Here is a 15,537-nt window from a genome sequence, read left to right as displayed (position 1 = left end):
ATTCAGACCTTGGGGTGTAAGGGAACCCATCTGGAAAATCCACTTTCCTTCTCTTTTCAGGATTTCATTATGTAAATCTCCTCCTCTCCAGTGTTTAGAGACTTTATCAATACCCATATAGTTAAAATGTTTGAGATTTGCACTATTGCATATTGCAAAATGCTTTGGTATTGGGAGGTCCTTATAGCGGTCCTTACTATGTTGTTCTATTGACAGGATGTGCTCCCTTATCCTGTCACGTAGGGGTCTTTCTGACTCTCCTATATATTGGGCCCCACAACTGCATTCTATCATATAGATCACATTTCTATCTATACATCTGATCATATGAGATATTTTAAACACTTCTCCTGTTGAATTGGACTTAACTTCCTTCTTTTTTAGACCATATTGGCAAGATTTACACTTGTGACAAGGGAAAAAACCTTTAAGGTCCTTCCCCCAAAGGTCTTTCTTCCTTTTTTCTTGTGTCTTTTTCAAATCCGAAGGTGCCAGTCTCATTTTTAAATTTTGTGCTTTCTTATAGACTATTTGAGGTCTATTAGGGATCAGAGGGCCTAGCTTATCATCTAATTTTAAAACTCCCCAATGTTTCTTCAGAATTTTTTCTATTATATTTTTATTGCCACTATATGTTGTAATGAAGGGTATAAACATAGAAGTATCATTTGTAGTTCCAGTTTTTTTGATATTTTTATTTTTGTTGTTTTTACTATCTGCTAATATTTCTTCCCTATCCTGGTCTCGTACACTTTTTATGGTTTCCTCCAAGGCATCAATAGAATATCCTCTCTCTATAAATTTATTTTTTTAAATTGTTGATTGGGCATCATAATCTGTCAAAATACTGCAATTTTTTCTCATTCTCAGGAACTGTCCTTTTGGAATATTCTTTTTCCACTGGGAGTGGTGACAGCTCATTTGGTGAATGTAGTTATTCGCATCCACATATTTAAAATGAGTTCTAGAGTTCAACTTGTTTTCCCATATAAACATTTCTAAATCTAAAAATTGTATATTAGTATAACTTTTTTCCCAAGTAAACTTTAAATTTTTGTCATTTGAATTCATAGATAAAATAAAGTTGTCTAGACTTTCTTCATTTCCATGCCAAATCATAAATATATTGTCTATATACCTTCTATAGGTGACCAGGTTTGCCCCCATCTGGCTCTCTTCTAGGAATCTCTTTTCCCATAAGCCCATGAATAAATTAGCATAACTGGGGGCAAACCTGGTCCCCATAGCGGATAATAATAATAATAGAAAAAATTCTGAAGAAACATTGGGGAGTTTTAAAATTAGATGATAAAAAAAAAAAAAAAAAAACTGGAACTACAAATGATACTTCTATGTTTATACCCTTCATTACAACATATAGTGGCAATAAAAATATAATAGAAAAAATTCTGAAGAAACATTGGGGAGTTTTAAAATTAGATGATAAGCTAGGCCCTCTGATCCCTAATAGACCTCAAATAGTCTATAAGAAAGCACAAAATTTAAAAATGAGACTGGCACCTTCGGATTTGAAAAAGACACAAGAAAAAAAGGAAGAAAGACCTTTGGGGGAAGGACCTTAAAGGTTTTTTCCCTTGTCACAAGTGTAAATCTTGCCAATATGGTCTAAAAAAGAAGGAAGTTAAGTCCAATTCAACAGGAGAAGTGTTTAAAATATCTCATATGATCAGATGTATAGATAGAAATGTGATCTATATGATAGAATGCAGTTGTGGGGCCCAATATATAGGAGAGTCAGAAAGACCCCTACATGACAGGATAAGGGAGCACATCCTGTCAATAGAACAACATAGTAAGGACCGCTATAAGGACCTCCCAATACCAAAGCATTTTGCAATATGCAATAGTGCAAATCTCAAACATTTTAACTATATGGGTATTGATAAAGTCTCTAAACACTGGAGAGGAGGAGATTTACATAATGAAATCCTGAAAAGAGAAGGAAAGTGGATTTTCCAGATGGGTTCCCTTACACCCCAAGGTCTGAATTTAGAATTAGACCTGAATTGCTATCTGAAATAAAATAAAATAATACAAAAATGAATTTTACATTTTTGAATTTTACATTTTAGTTATATTTAAAAAAAATTTAGGATTCAAGTTTTAGTTTTCCAAACTCTGTATGTTGTAAAAAATAATATTTTAATCCGAGATTAAGTCAGGAAGAACTTAATGATAGGCTATAAGTTTATACTCATTTTATATTTTATAATTTAGTTTTCTCCATCCATTAGTCCTCTAATTAAGTATTTATTTTGACAGATATACTGCACCCTACTTAGGAGTGCCCAAGCAGGATATTTTGCTCCACATATACCTTGTATATCCCACATAGGAGTCTATTCCTTGAAGATTGTATATATTTGCCCATCACCAAAACATTAGTTCTCTCCAAAATTAACATACAAGTTATATATATACATATATTTGTAGCATAGGGCCTCCTATTATAGTTTACTAGTTGAATTCTAATTTAAATATAGGGATTTTTAACATCTAATTATTCATCCTGTTTATATAACTGGCATAATAGGATCAATTATATTCATTATAAAATAGGGAGTCGTTTTAGGTATATCTAACAATAGTGATTTTAAAGTATAATAAAAAATCCCCACGTTATCAAAATAGGTATTCTAGAGTGACGATCTAGTGAAATTATAAAAGTGATCTAATATTAGATATAAATAATAAAAGATTAAAATAATGACCCTCTTTTATAAGAAGCAAAGATTAAATCACCTGTTCAAGTTAACATTATATGTTCCCGTTCATATATTTTATTCATGTATTAACTTATAAATGCATATTAATTTATAAATGTATATGAATTTCTAAATTGTTAATGTACTGCATGAATTTCAAAAGGTGCAAAGTTGCTAGTATCCTTGTCTGTACAAACATGAACTTTCCAAAGAAAATATCCCTTTAAGTGGGAGCATATAAAGGTTGGAGTTTCGATAACATCAGTATTGAGCTTGAGAAAGGCTGTGAATCAGCCGAAACACGTTGCTTAGTACTTTGGTTGTTTGGGGCTTCCGTAGCCTGAAGTTTCTGTTTTGGCGTACAGGAGCGCCTTGCAATTTTGAAGTTCCGTCTGGCGGGCTGAGCTTTCTGGAGGCTGGATAATACAGCAAAAGACGCAACGGACCTCTGTCTGCTACAAAACCCTGGGGACATGCTGAGGAAATACAAGCGGTTCGCCCTGAGAGGAGCCCCCTGAGACAGTTCCTAAACATCTGGTGTAAGTAAAAGTGTGCACCTTATGTTTTTTTGTATCTCCATATTGTTTAAAGGATTGTGTATATCCTTCTTCTCGCCCTATCACTTAGCTTTCTCGCTGGCTACTAATCCATCAGGAGCTTGCTTGACGCCCTTTCTGCTTATTTAAAACTCATCAACTGGCACACCAAAAAACTTTCTTTCCCTAAAAGACTTTTAACCTACGGACCATTTCTTTTAAAGAGACTGTGCATTTGCTCTTGCTCTCCCTCTTTTATCAATTATAATATTTGCTATATTGTTGTGATTTTATTGTATTTATTGTATATGTTTATGTACCGGATTTTATTGTATATGTTTAGTATTTAATTTGAAATATTATATGTGCTTTTACCTATAGGGATCAAATATAAGCCATTAAAAATATTTTTAAATTTAACCCCTTCACTTTTTTGGTTGCTGCACTCATTCAGCTATCTGTAGAGATAGTGCAGCAGTGGTTAATTACCTAGTTGCAGTTTTCTGCAATCAGTGTAATTAAATCTTCTTTTGGCATTTAGTAAGGAAAAAGGGAATCCTTAATTTTTTCACTGCAGCTTTGAGTTGTTTTTTCCAGCTTTAAGGTTATATTCTTATCTTTTGGAGTCTGTAATTGTCAAGATTTTCTTTTGTTTAAAAACCAAAAAAAAAATTAAAAGTAAAGAGGGCAAGAAAATCAAATCAAATGTATTACATGTAAGCACGGCTCACAATTCTTGCAGAAAGAGCCAATCAAAGGGATGTATTAAATTTATATGCTATTAGAATGCATTAAAAATCGTACAAACAGGGGGACACCCGGGCGGCGGGCATCTTATAGGTCGCACTGAGCTTCAGCTCCTTAAGCTATCTTCATTGGAACCTGATTTAGCATTGCATTGTTAGCAAGACTTTGATCAAAACAGTGGAGAGGCTGGTCTGAAGAAGTCCGAATTCAAGATATAGGGTTTTTGAATAGTGACTAGGCTCCATAGCCCTCAGTACCGGACTTTGCACTTTGAGGCCTTCCCTTATTATAGAAGCCTCAGCCTGTCCCCACAACTAGCTGTGCCCTGAGTGCGCAGTATAAATCCAACCTTAATATGGATTCAACTACCTTTTTACTATTGGAGTTCAGCAACCTTCTAGATGCTTATCAAGTTGCTTTTGAAAAAACCCTGCAAAAGGGGATATATCTCTCCACAACTACTGACCGGGATGAAGCCACGCGGGGAGACTGCGACTCTATAGGGACGGAGAGAGATGCAGCTCTTGTGCCCCGGCAGATAATACCCACCTTCCCAAGTCCTATTCATGTCTTTGCAGAAATGAGTGATAAACGGCTGGCACGAAACTCACTTACCTCAGCGGTGACCTGGACGAGCCACGGGCAGGGAGTGGACGCCGCCGCCATCCAGGAACCCTTTTCAGCATCTATTGGCATGGCTTGTTCCAGGCCTGATGGAGACATCTCCATAGCCGTCCAATGTTTTGGCGGTCCGAGTGGCAGAGCACCTTCCATGGATACCTCTCTGGAGATGCGGGCCCCAACCAGTGCAGGTCATGGCTGCCGCGACCTGAGTCTTACAGAGTCAGCACATTACCTGGGAGCGGCTATCAGAGAAGCCAAGCTCATTCCTACATTAAACATCTATCCGGCAGACACCCCTCTGAATCTCGTCACAGAGACCTTAAGAAACAGCAAAACGTATCCCTCATCCAGCTCGCATGTTTTAGGACCCAGCCGAGGGCACCAAGATGGAGGGGATTTGCCGTTCCTGAGGACCGGAGTGGGGTGAATATGGTGACACACACTTTATTTTACACTGCGATCATATCTGCTAGAGGCAACTTAATATATGACATTAACCCCAAGATTGAGTGCAACTAACAATACCTCAATGTCTGTTACCAAGCAGTGGGATTTAGGCAAAGAGGTATCGCTTAGCAACTGATCGCAGTTAGACTTGTGAGAGCTGCACTAAGATGCTATTAGTTCAAGAGGGCTTTGTTTGTAATTATTAATTTCTGGTATTACATATTTTGTGATAGCACCTAATCTGGACAGTTGGGGACATTTTGGGACCGCATTGGTTTGTTCTGTCTCCTTTTATCTTTTTTATTCTGGGTACATTAAGGTCAGCTCTCCTGAGTAACGCTAGGGCCAGAGTACTGGCGAGAGAATCGTATCTAAGCATGTTAAGAGCAGGATTGTATATGTTTAGCCTCAAAGCCATTAGGGTTAGTCTCATGCTTATATATGTTTATTAAAGTAATATGTTAGTATATGCTATGTTACTAGTGCACTGTCAGAATTCCCATGTGCGCAACGGCTGGTATAACTCCCAGCATATGATGACTGACTTTGTTGCTCTTAATGTTCGTGACGGCTTGTATATGTGTATTAACTCCTTCCCTGGGGTCACAGTGGTGTGTTAGCGTATGTTATGTCTGTGGTGCGTCCAAGATATACATGCACTGTCCTTCTGATCATTTGCTGTCCCCTCTATCTAGACTGTGCAAAGTTGTTTCAGACTGCTAACGTTACTGCTAGACTGTATTAGCGTATGTTATGTCTGTGTTAGGTAACGTTGCTGCTAGACTGTGCTAATATGTTCAGACTGCTAAAGTTGCTGCTGGTCATTCCCCCTGCTCATGTTAAGTTAAGTCCAAGATATAAATGCACTGTCCTTCTGACCATTTGTTGTCCTCTCTATCTAGACAAGACCAGGGTTTATTTTCTTATTATGAGACTTTAGGTCCAAAGCTATACTTAATTAACCTTAATTCTTCTAACCACCTGATTAAGTTAATCCCCCTTGCGTCCATATTGTTCTATCAGATTATTTTTGGTTATCCCCTTAACTCCAACATGTTTACACCTATGTTGTTATTCTAAACTCAGACAGTTTAGCTCCATATGTACTTATATACTCATAGGGCTTAAGTAAATATGTCTCACATAGTAATAATTGTGCAATATGATTTGTTATGGCACATTAAGTGCTACTGTTAATTATCTTTCATACCTCTGAAAATCTATATATGCTAGCAGAAACCTAATTTCACATAAGAGCCTTCTTGATTTGCTCAGTAGCCCCTAGTTAGGGAGCATATACATTTGCTACTCAAACAGCTCTTTAACTTTTCTTTATTTGTAAAGGTGCAAAGATTGTCTTCTATATACTAATTATAAGGTACAAAGTTGTATTCATAGGTACTGTACAAGTTTCATTCATGTAAATATATTATATCTATGGTTGCCATATATATGACGGTCCATAAGTGGCCTTATATGGTTATAATCCTCCTACTATTCATCCTACTTACAAGGTTGGAGGTCCAAAAGTGGCCTCGTCTGCTTCAAGGAGGCTGGAAAAAATGAGGGTTTGAGTTTGATAACTTCTGTTTTATACTAAAGGTACTACTTAGACAATAAGCTGTATTATTGCATTTCATATTCTCTTGTCTTTGTCTTTATTCTGTATGTTGCTTTATGGTCATGGAGTGTAATGACTACATCATTCTTTTTTTCCTTTGAAGGTACCTGTATGTATATATTTATTTTACCCTCAATAAAAATATTTATTTAAAAAAAAAAAAAAAAAATCGTACAAACAGTAATAAATCATATTAAATGATACATTACAAAACAGTATTTTGAGAATAAAAAATGTGACTATTCTGTTTCAAAGGCCTTTGCCAAACTTTATATTCCATTGAAAAAAAGCAAATAATTTTGTTTTCAAGAGAATCTAAATTTATGGAAAGCAAGTCTATTTCCCTAATCTACTATCATTTCATATTGGTGAGAATAGGAAGATAATCTTAATCCTTCAAAGTTGTCCATCTCTGTAACAGTATGATGTTAAAATGTCAAAGTGCACATGAGCAAGAAGAATCAGAGAAAGTGCCCAGGATGCATATTTTGTCAGCACCTTAAATATAGCAGTTTTCAATACTACTTGTATTTTATTAAAGAGTCAAAATGTACAGTTTCACAGCCGGCCAGATGGCATTTTCAATTTAAATTGTGTTATATATCAGAAATGAATAAAACTCCATGAAAGTAAATCTGTACTTTTTATTCTAGACAACGATATCAACATTCACTAACACGGAAGTGAGTACAACTTCCACAACAAATAAACTCGTAGTTGGCAGGATTCGAACCTGCGCAGGGAAACCCCAATGGATTTCGAGTCCATCGCCTTAACCACTCGGCCACAACTACCTACGCACATCCGTAGGAAATATACAAAAATTTAAAAAAATTATAAAATCCAATAAACATTCTAAATAATAAAATTCTTATACGTTTTCTTTACAAGTAATCTGAGATTTGTTATCTAGACTTAAGGACAAAACCCTGATAAATCTCAAATCAGAAGTTTATAAACAAATAAATGTCAATAATAATTTGGGCAAATTAAAGAGGGCAAGAAAATCAAATCAAATGTATTACATGCAAGCAGGGCTCACAATTCTTGCAGAAAGAGCAAATCAAAGGGATGTATTACATTTATATGCTATTAGAAGGAGGAGCTTCCTGTAGGAGGAGGAGCTAACAGGTGCACGAGTGAGTGGCGTGCTACCGGCAAGAGCTCGCTGAAAGTCTAAACTCCCGTCAAGGTCCGCTGTTGGAGTACCTGGTATACTCCCTAGGACACGACCCTATCATCCCCAGGGTCCGACTTGGAAGCATCTCTGTAGCCTTACGGAGGCTCATTCGCTAGAGCCACAGCCGGAGCCCCAGACTAGGGCGTTACCCAAAGTGATCTTCATATCGAGGGGGAAGGTCCAGTAACCCAGCAACAAGAGGCAAGGGCTACCCGGAGAAGAGTGGAAAACATACCGGCTGCTGCATCGGACAGCTGTCGGCTAGAACAAGGGGGCGGGCCACAGCAAAGAATACATCCTAGTGATAACAAGCCCGCTGGGGGAGTTACAGCAGCCCAGACTTACGCTGCTGGAGTCTGCGCTTGCCGACTTAGCCCATACTTGCGGGCTCCCTGCGACAAGACGTTCCCGCTAGGAACACTGAGGTACGGAGGGCAGCACCTGGAAGCTGCACTTCAAGACCTCCCTGAGGCCATACAGCGGTAAGCATCTGAAATCTACTGCACACGTCTCCTAGCTCTGGTCTTTGTGATGTGGATCACCTGTTAGAGCCGTGCAGGGGTACTAAGATTGTACGACGTCTGCCGCAACATAACCTGCCTCAATAGAATAACCTGGTTTCAGGGTAAGATCTCTAATCTGTGTAATATAATAACTGGTGCCTCAACTGACTGACTCTGCCTTATTATATCGTGTATCCTACACAGCTTTGCTATATAGTTCTATATCATTCAGACTCTAAAAAGCAAAAAAAAAAAAAAAAAAAAAACTGCAAGGAACTGCTTTTGCATACTAATACTCAGCTTGCTGCCTGCTTAAAGAGACACCTGTGTTTTTGAATGGTAATAACACTAACCAGAGCTTACACCCTAGCAGTGAAACCTAGCCTGCTGAAAAAAATCTTGGAGGTTGTTTACCTGTAGATAAAGAGACATATCTGTAAATATTCTTGGCCTGCCAGGGGGAGCCTGGCCACATATAAACAATCTCCTACCACCCAATGTTAAAAAGACACCTTTAAAAAATGCTGCCTGCTTAGTACACTGTTGTTATCCAGGATATAACAACAGTAGTGTGGTTTATTGCATTAAAACTTGCTCTTCTATAAAAGTGTGACTGTGGGACCTAGGACTGGACAGAGACTGCTACCTACTGGAAATTTACTTAAATATCTCTCTGCCACAGGTTCTTGCAGGCACTAAGGTCTGCAATATCTAGGAGGACAATGATAGGTTATTAAGATTCCACCTAATATAGATAGAATTGCAAAACTTGCGAGCATTTCATGTGTTATTCTTAACCGGTTTTTCATCTGTATTCACCTGTATTTTATTCACCTGTAGATATGTAGGTATTTATATGTGTCTTAACACACGAAGACCAATAGGAATGAATATAGAGAACGATATCATTAATTTTTGGGAGAGAAACAAACACTAAGATAACCTGGTCACACAAACATAACAACCATATCCCACTGTACACTTAAAATTAAGATAAATAAAATAATAATATATTGATATTATAAATTAAATCAATCATGAGCCGAGGATACGTTAGTGTAATACTTTGGATACAATGATATAGCTATAGATAGAGTGTTGTAATTATATGACAGTATTAAATAATGGTATTGTACCAATTGTAACCATTAAGGGATAAATACGAACCTGGCCATTGATAAAGTATGGTTGAATTTTTGAATAGAATTATTGTTATTATTGTAAGTATCCAAATTGTTACATTTTGGTTGTGAGATGGTAACTATTATTGGGTAAATGTAACACTTCCAAATAGTTCATATATAAGTGTCATAAACGCATTGTAAACAATGACAAGTGCACGCAAATGGATAAACTTTATTAATCCTATGAGTAGATGGCACTTGTTGATGAACTAATACATAGATTGGAAGTGGACCCAAAAGTATAGTACTAATCCAAGCAGAACTGTATGTGTGAGGTTATTATACATATATTTGAGAGAAAACGTAACCTTCATTATAAACAATATTACCTCTCACCGTCCAGTATAGAAAGGGTTAACAAGCACACTTATTAGCAACCAATGAGGTTGCGAGGGAGCGTATAAAGCTCCACAGGCGACCAATAGTTAGTGAGTCTATGAATAAGGCGGACAGCCGAAACATGTCAGACTGGCCTTTAAGTAGTGTTTTTGATTTTTAATATTACTGCACGTGAGCAACTTTGTTTTAACTTGTCCTAATAAAGAGAACTTTTATCTTAAACAGTACCATTGTTTTGGAATTCATATATACCCGACCTGGAAGAGGGCCGGTGTGTACTGTAAAAGGGCAATCCAGCCCACCCGAGGGGGCTCCGGGTAAGACAGCACAGAATTTACGCCAAGACCGGCTTAACATATAGGAGAGGAGCAACGCTACCAGCTCGGATGACTCATTCACTGATTGGCCGCAACTAAGCACGTGTATCGTGACGTCAGACGCCGAAGGGAAATCTCTAAACCACGAGAGAGTGGAATATCAGTGATCCCGGAGGTTTTACGAGACGGTGTGACCAGAACGAAGTATCTATATCGGTCAGAAGAAGAGCAGGTGAGAGTGCAATATATCCCTCATATGCTATATAGAAGCCGTTAGCGGTCGGACATCCAGGACCACGAAGCAATTCACGCTACTGTCTATTTATATGTATGTTGCCATATATATCTAGGCCATATGACTATATTATAAGGTCGCTCTGAATGTTAAGCTGGTATGCTAATGGTTCCCTGACTCCTCCCTGACTTTTCCCAGGAATAAGGAACATAGCATAAAGTTAGGAAAAGATTGTTACGATTTATACCTACTAATTTCTTATAAGTATTGACACTTTTTACTGACTAGGAATAGTATGGATGCCTATTGAGTGCTGCAATTCAAGCTGCAAAGTTTTTGAATATTGGTAACATTGAAGTTCTCAAATGTGTAATGTTAAGAGGTTCATATATTGTAACTATGTATTGTTTGATCTGAATAGATTTTGACTATAAGCATATACAATAAGTTGCTAAAAGTATTGGGCTGAACATTATATAAGAACTCAAATATAATTACCCCTGAGTAGCTATAACATAAAACACAGGACAAGAAAGGGGAAGGAAAGGAGAGAGAGAAAAAAGGGGGGAAAAGCTCTTTGGACTTAAACTAGGCTATAAGGTCTTAAAACTAAAGCCATAGCCAAATAAGACACAATTTAGACCTATCTAGTGTTTTATCACATATCTATCTTTTGGTACGGTCATGTAATTCACATAGGTTAATACACACTGTTCTCCTCTCTATAGTATACACATATATTTTTGTATAACACATATACCTTTGTTATTGGGGCTCACTCCCCAAAAAAAAAAAAAAAAAAAAAAAAAAAAAGATTAGCACTATTTTTTTTAGCACTGCCCCGTTTCACTTTGTTTGTGATTTCCACTCTTCTTTTTGTACCACCTCCCCCCTTTACACGAGAAATATATGGAAAAATTTCTCCTCCCGCACAGCACACCTTCTCAGACCATGCCCCCAAAAAGTAAGGATAGAAGGCCACGTAATCTGATATTATGGCTGAGAATATAAACGAAGCTTTAAACCCAAAAATAGACCTACAGCCTCTAATTACTCAACTTAGTGATATTTTCCTCCCGCAGTTTGAACATCTAAAGATTCAAATTTCTAGTTTATCGGCAGAATTAAAAGTATTTGCTAATAGACTCTCAGAAGCAGAAGACAGAATTTCAGAAGTTGAGGACATAACCAACAACCAGTCCCAAAAAATTTCAGAGTTAGAAAAGAAAAATATGAATCTAATCGCTAGGTTAGATGACCTTGAGGACCGCTCAAGGAGGAACAATTTAAAAATCATAGGTCTCCCTGAGTCAGATCAATCAAAAGATTTATTATATTTTGCTACGACAATTTTGCCCCAAGCTCTAGGAATAGATCATACGCAAATACCAATAGTGGTAGAACGGGCGCACAGGTTGGGCCCCCCTAGAAGCAGAGCCAATGGTAAAAATATACATAGACCAATTTTGATAAAGTTCCTAAATTTTCAAGACAAGATAAATATGCTCCGGTTATATAGGAAAGCAGATAACTTTCACATAGAAGACAATAAAATCTTAATGTTCCAAGACTATTCTGCTGACACTGCTTTCAGGAGGAAAGAAATGGCTCCTTTTTGTACCAAATTGATAAAAGAAGGTTTCCTAGCAAAATTAGTCTATCCCGCAAGGATAATTATAGAAGAAAAGGAAGGCATAGTCAGACTAGACAATGTAGAAGAAGCTAAAGGTTACTTTACAGATCATAAGCTAACACTTACATGGGGGCTGGGACAGCTATAAAATACAGTATGCATGTGTCTCTCTTGTAGTGTGCTACTGCTTCCGCTCAATATGGAAAAAGTGTGTAAATATATAGAGAAAGTATACTTGGCTCCGGCTGTTAAGATTTTTGTTGTAAATAATTTTTTTTTGTTCTGCTTGGAATTGTTGTTTTTTTTTTTTTTTTTTTTTGGCTCCCCCCTCTCCCCCCTCCCCTCTCCTATACGGGTTTCTCCTCAACCTCTCCCAATTTTTATATAACAGACGAATAAGATGAAGGGTAACATTAGAGTGCTTTCCTGGAACGTGGGTGGCATCACCTCCCCAATCAAGAGGAAAACAATAATTAGACAACTGGGTAAACATAATCCTGATATAGCCCTAATACAAGAAACACACTTAAAACAAGAAGAAATTGTTAAGCTAGAATGCAAATGGGTTGGGGAGGTGATTGCCACCCCCTGTTCCAGAAGGAAAAAAGGAGTAGCTTTCCTACTAAATAAAAAATTTACATATAATATTATAAAAATAACTCTAGACCCTGATGAAAGATGGGTCCTACTGGAGATACAGGTCGAGGGTGCTAAAATGGTGATCTGCAATGTGTATGGTCCTAATAAAACAGACCCTATTTTTTGGAATAGTTTAGTCTTTATGTTAACTAATTTTATGGATCAGAATATAGTCTTAGAGGGTGATTTCAACTTAATACCCTCAGAAATTCTAGACAAATTTAGTCCCCGGAATTCCACCTCCTCTGGTCAGAAGTCCAGAATATTCAAGCAATTATGCAAAAATCTGAAACTGCATGACATATGGCGTCTGCAATTCCCTGACACGAAGTCCTTTACTTGCGATTCAAAAAGTTACGGTTCTTTATCACGAATAGACTTCTTTCTGATATCCAGCTCTTTGATTAAATTAGACATTCAAACAGAGATATTCGATATCGTGATTTCGGATCATGCAATTATCTCTTTAGACATACATTTTCATTCCTGTCAGAGAAATGAACGAAATGACTTTTTCTTCCCAAAATATCTAGTTAACGATCCAGAATTTAATAATTGGTTAACACATAAATGGAAAGAATTTGCCTTTCTAAATAGATCATATAGAGAAAAGACTGAAATCTTTTGGGAAACGGCAAAGGCCTTTCTTAGAGGTGAGATTAAAACCTACATGATAAAAAAAAAAAGAAGTTGCAGTTGAAGTAGAATCAGCTTTCTAAGCAAGTCCAGAATGCATACTCAAAATATATAAGTAATCCTTCCAGGAGATTAAGAGATAAGTATAATGCGGCCAGAACAGAAAGGGATATTTTCATCAAACAGAAAGTTGCATGGGAAGAATTAAAGATAAGTGCTAAGTACAAAGGCCAATATGGGAAGTCAACTAAGTTTCTTTCTAGACTGGATAAAGTTAGGAAAAAATCTTATGTAATAGAAGCTATCTATGATGGGACAGAAAGAGTAACGGATCAAGATAAAATTAAAAACGTGTTTTTAAAATTCTATCAAAACCTATACGCAGCCAAGGAAATTGATACCAACAACAAAGCTAACTTTTGGCATAAAATTAGTCTCCCTAAATTAGCACAAGAAATGGCCAGTGAGCTAAATAGACCAATAATTCAAGAAGAAGTAGTGGAAGCAATTAAAAATGCTAAACTTAATAAAGCTCCGGACCCAGACCAAATACCAGCTGAAATGTACAAGATACTCATAACAGAGATAACAGATCTCTTAGTACAACTATTTAATGGTTATTTTATTGAGGGCCAAAGTATTTCAAAGTATTTCTCTGAGTCTACAATAACATTGATACTGAAACAGGGTAAATCGGCATTAGATCCTAAGTCATATAGACCAATCTCATTGCTTAATACAGACTATAAGCTATTAACTCATATCATTGCCAACAGATTGAAAACATGCTTAGATCCTATTATACATCTTGACCAGGTGGGTTTTATGCACCAAAGATCAGTAACCAAAAATACACGGAAGGTAGCACTAGTATTAGATTATCTATGGAATAAACTTTAAAAAAAAACAGTAATCAAACAGGATTTTGCCTTAATAACAATTGATGCCGAAAAAGCATTTGATGCTATAATCTGGGACCACCTCTTCACCACGCTAGCACAATTTGGCTTCACAAGCCAGTTTCTTAAATTCATTGAAACTATATACGACCATCCGAGATCTAATATATTAATAAACGGTAGCCACACGACATACCTTACATTGCACCGAGGTACGAGACAAGGTTGCCCACTCTCACCGCTATTATTTAATGTGGCCATAGAACCACTCGCTATAATGATGCGGCAAGAGCTACAAGGAATTAGGCTAGGGGAAGAAAAACTTGTTCTATCCTTGTATGCCGACGATCTGCTCCTATATGTTAAAAATACAACGAAAAACATACCACAGGCCATAAAGATCATTGACTTGTATGGCTCCATTTCGGGCTATAAAATTAATGCTAATAAATCTGAAATCTTATGGATTAATAAAAATAAAGATAGCCTACAAGAATATCCTTTTCAAGATACATATAGTATTAAATATCTTGGAATATACTTTCATGCTGACCCCAAGCAATGGTATAGTTTAAATTATGCACCCTTTTTAAAAAAAGCATCAGAGAAATTGCTACAATGGAGTAATTTCCCTATCTCTCTCTCAGCTAAAGTAATGATTATTAAATCTATCTTACTCCCCAAACTGATCTATATTATGCAAAATATCCCATTGTTTATTTTTGCCCAAGATATTAAAAGGTTTAACGCAGATTGTGCCAACTTCATGTGGAATAATAAAAGATGCTGTCTATAGCTAAACTAACACCGAGACTGGAAGAAGGAGGTTTATCTTTTCCAGACATTAGAAAGTACAACATTGCCATATTAGCTCGATCAGCAATTGACTGGTTATCAGAAGCCAATTATCTTACACTCCTATCTATAGAGGAAAGCTTGTGCGCACCTTTCTCCCTGAAAGCCCTATTACACTGTCCAATGACACAACTACCATCTCATATTAAAAAGCTAAAAATACTATCTAATACTATCGAAGCATGGCAGAAACTTAGTATAATGCTCAAAGTCAATTTTGAAATTACTCCATTCCTCCCGATACGAGGTAATCCAAGATTTATACCTGGCACCTCACATGAAATATACAAAACTTGGATGCATAAAGGACTGCTTTACATATACCAATGTTTAAATAACATGTCCCAGATAAAAACCTTTGAAGATATTGCGAGAGAATTCTGTCTATCTAACAAGAACTTCTTCGCCTATCTTCA

At 36.8% G+C, this 15,537-nt stretch overlaps 1 non-coding gene across 1 annotated transcript; it reads right to left on the bottom strand.

Annotated features, from left to right (window-relative positions):
* Nucleotides 1-7,413: 7,413 nt before the first annotated feature.
* TRNAS-CGA (transfer RNA serine (anticodon CGA)) lies at nt 7,414-7,495 on the bottom strand. The gene has a single exon. It is a non-coding gene; the product is annotated as a tRNA-Ser (tRNA).
* Between the last annotated feature and the right edge of the window lie 8,042 nt (nt 7,496-15,537).

Source organism: Bombina bombina, chromosome 1, assembly GCF_027579735.1.
Source record: "Bombina bombina isolate aBomBom1 chromosome 1, aBomBom1.pri, whole genome shotgun sequence".
NCBI classification, from domain to species: Eukaryota; Metazoa; Chordata; class Amphibia; order Anura; family Bombinatoridae; genus Bombina; species Bombina bombina.
The sequence above is the reverse complement of the archived record's forward strand: the minus strand, read 5'-3'. Positions and strand labels throughout refer to the sequence as shown.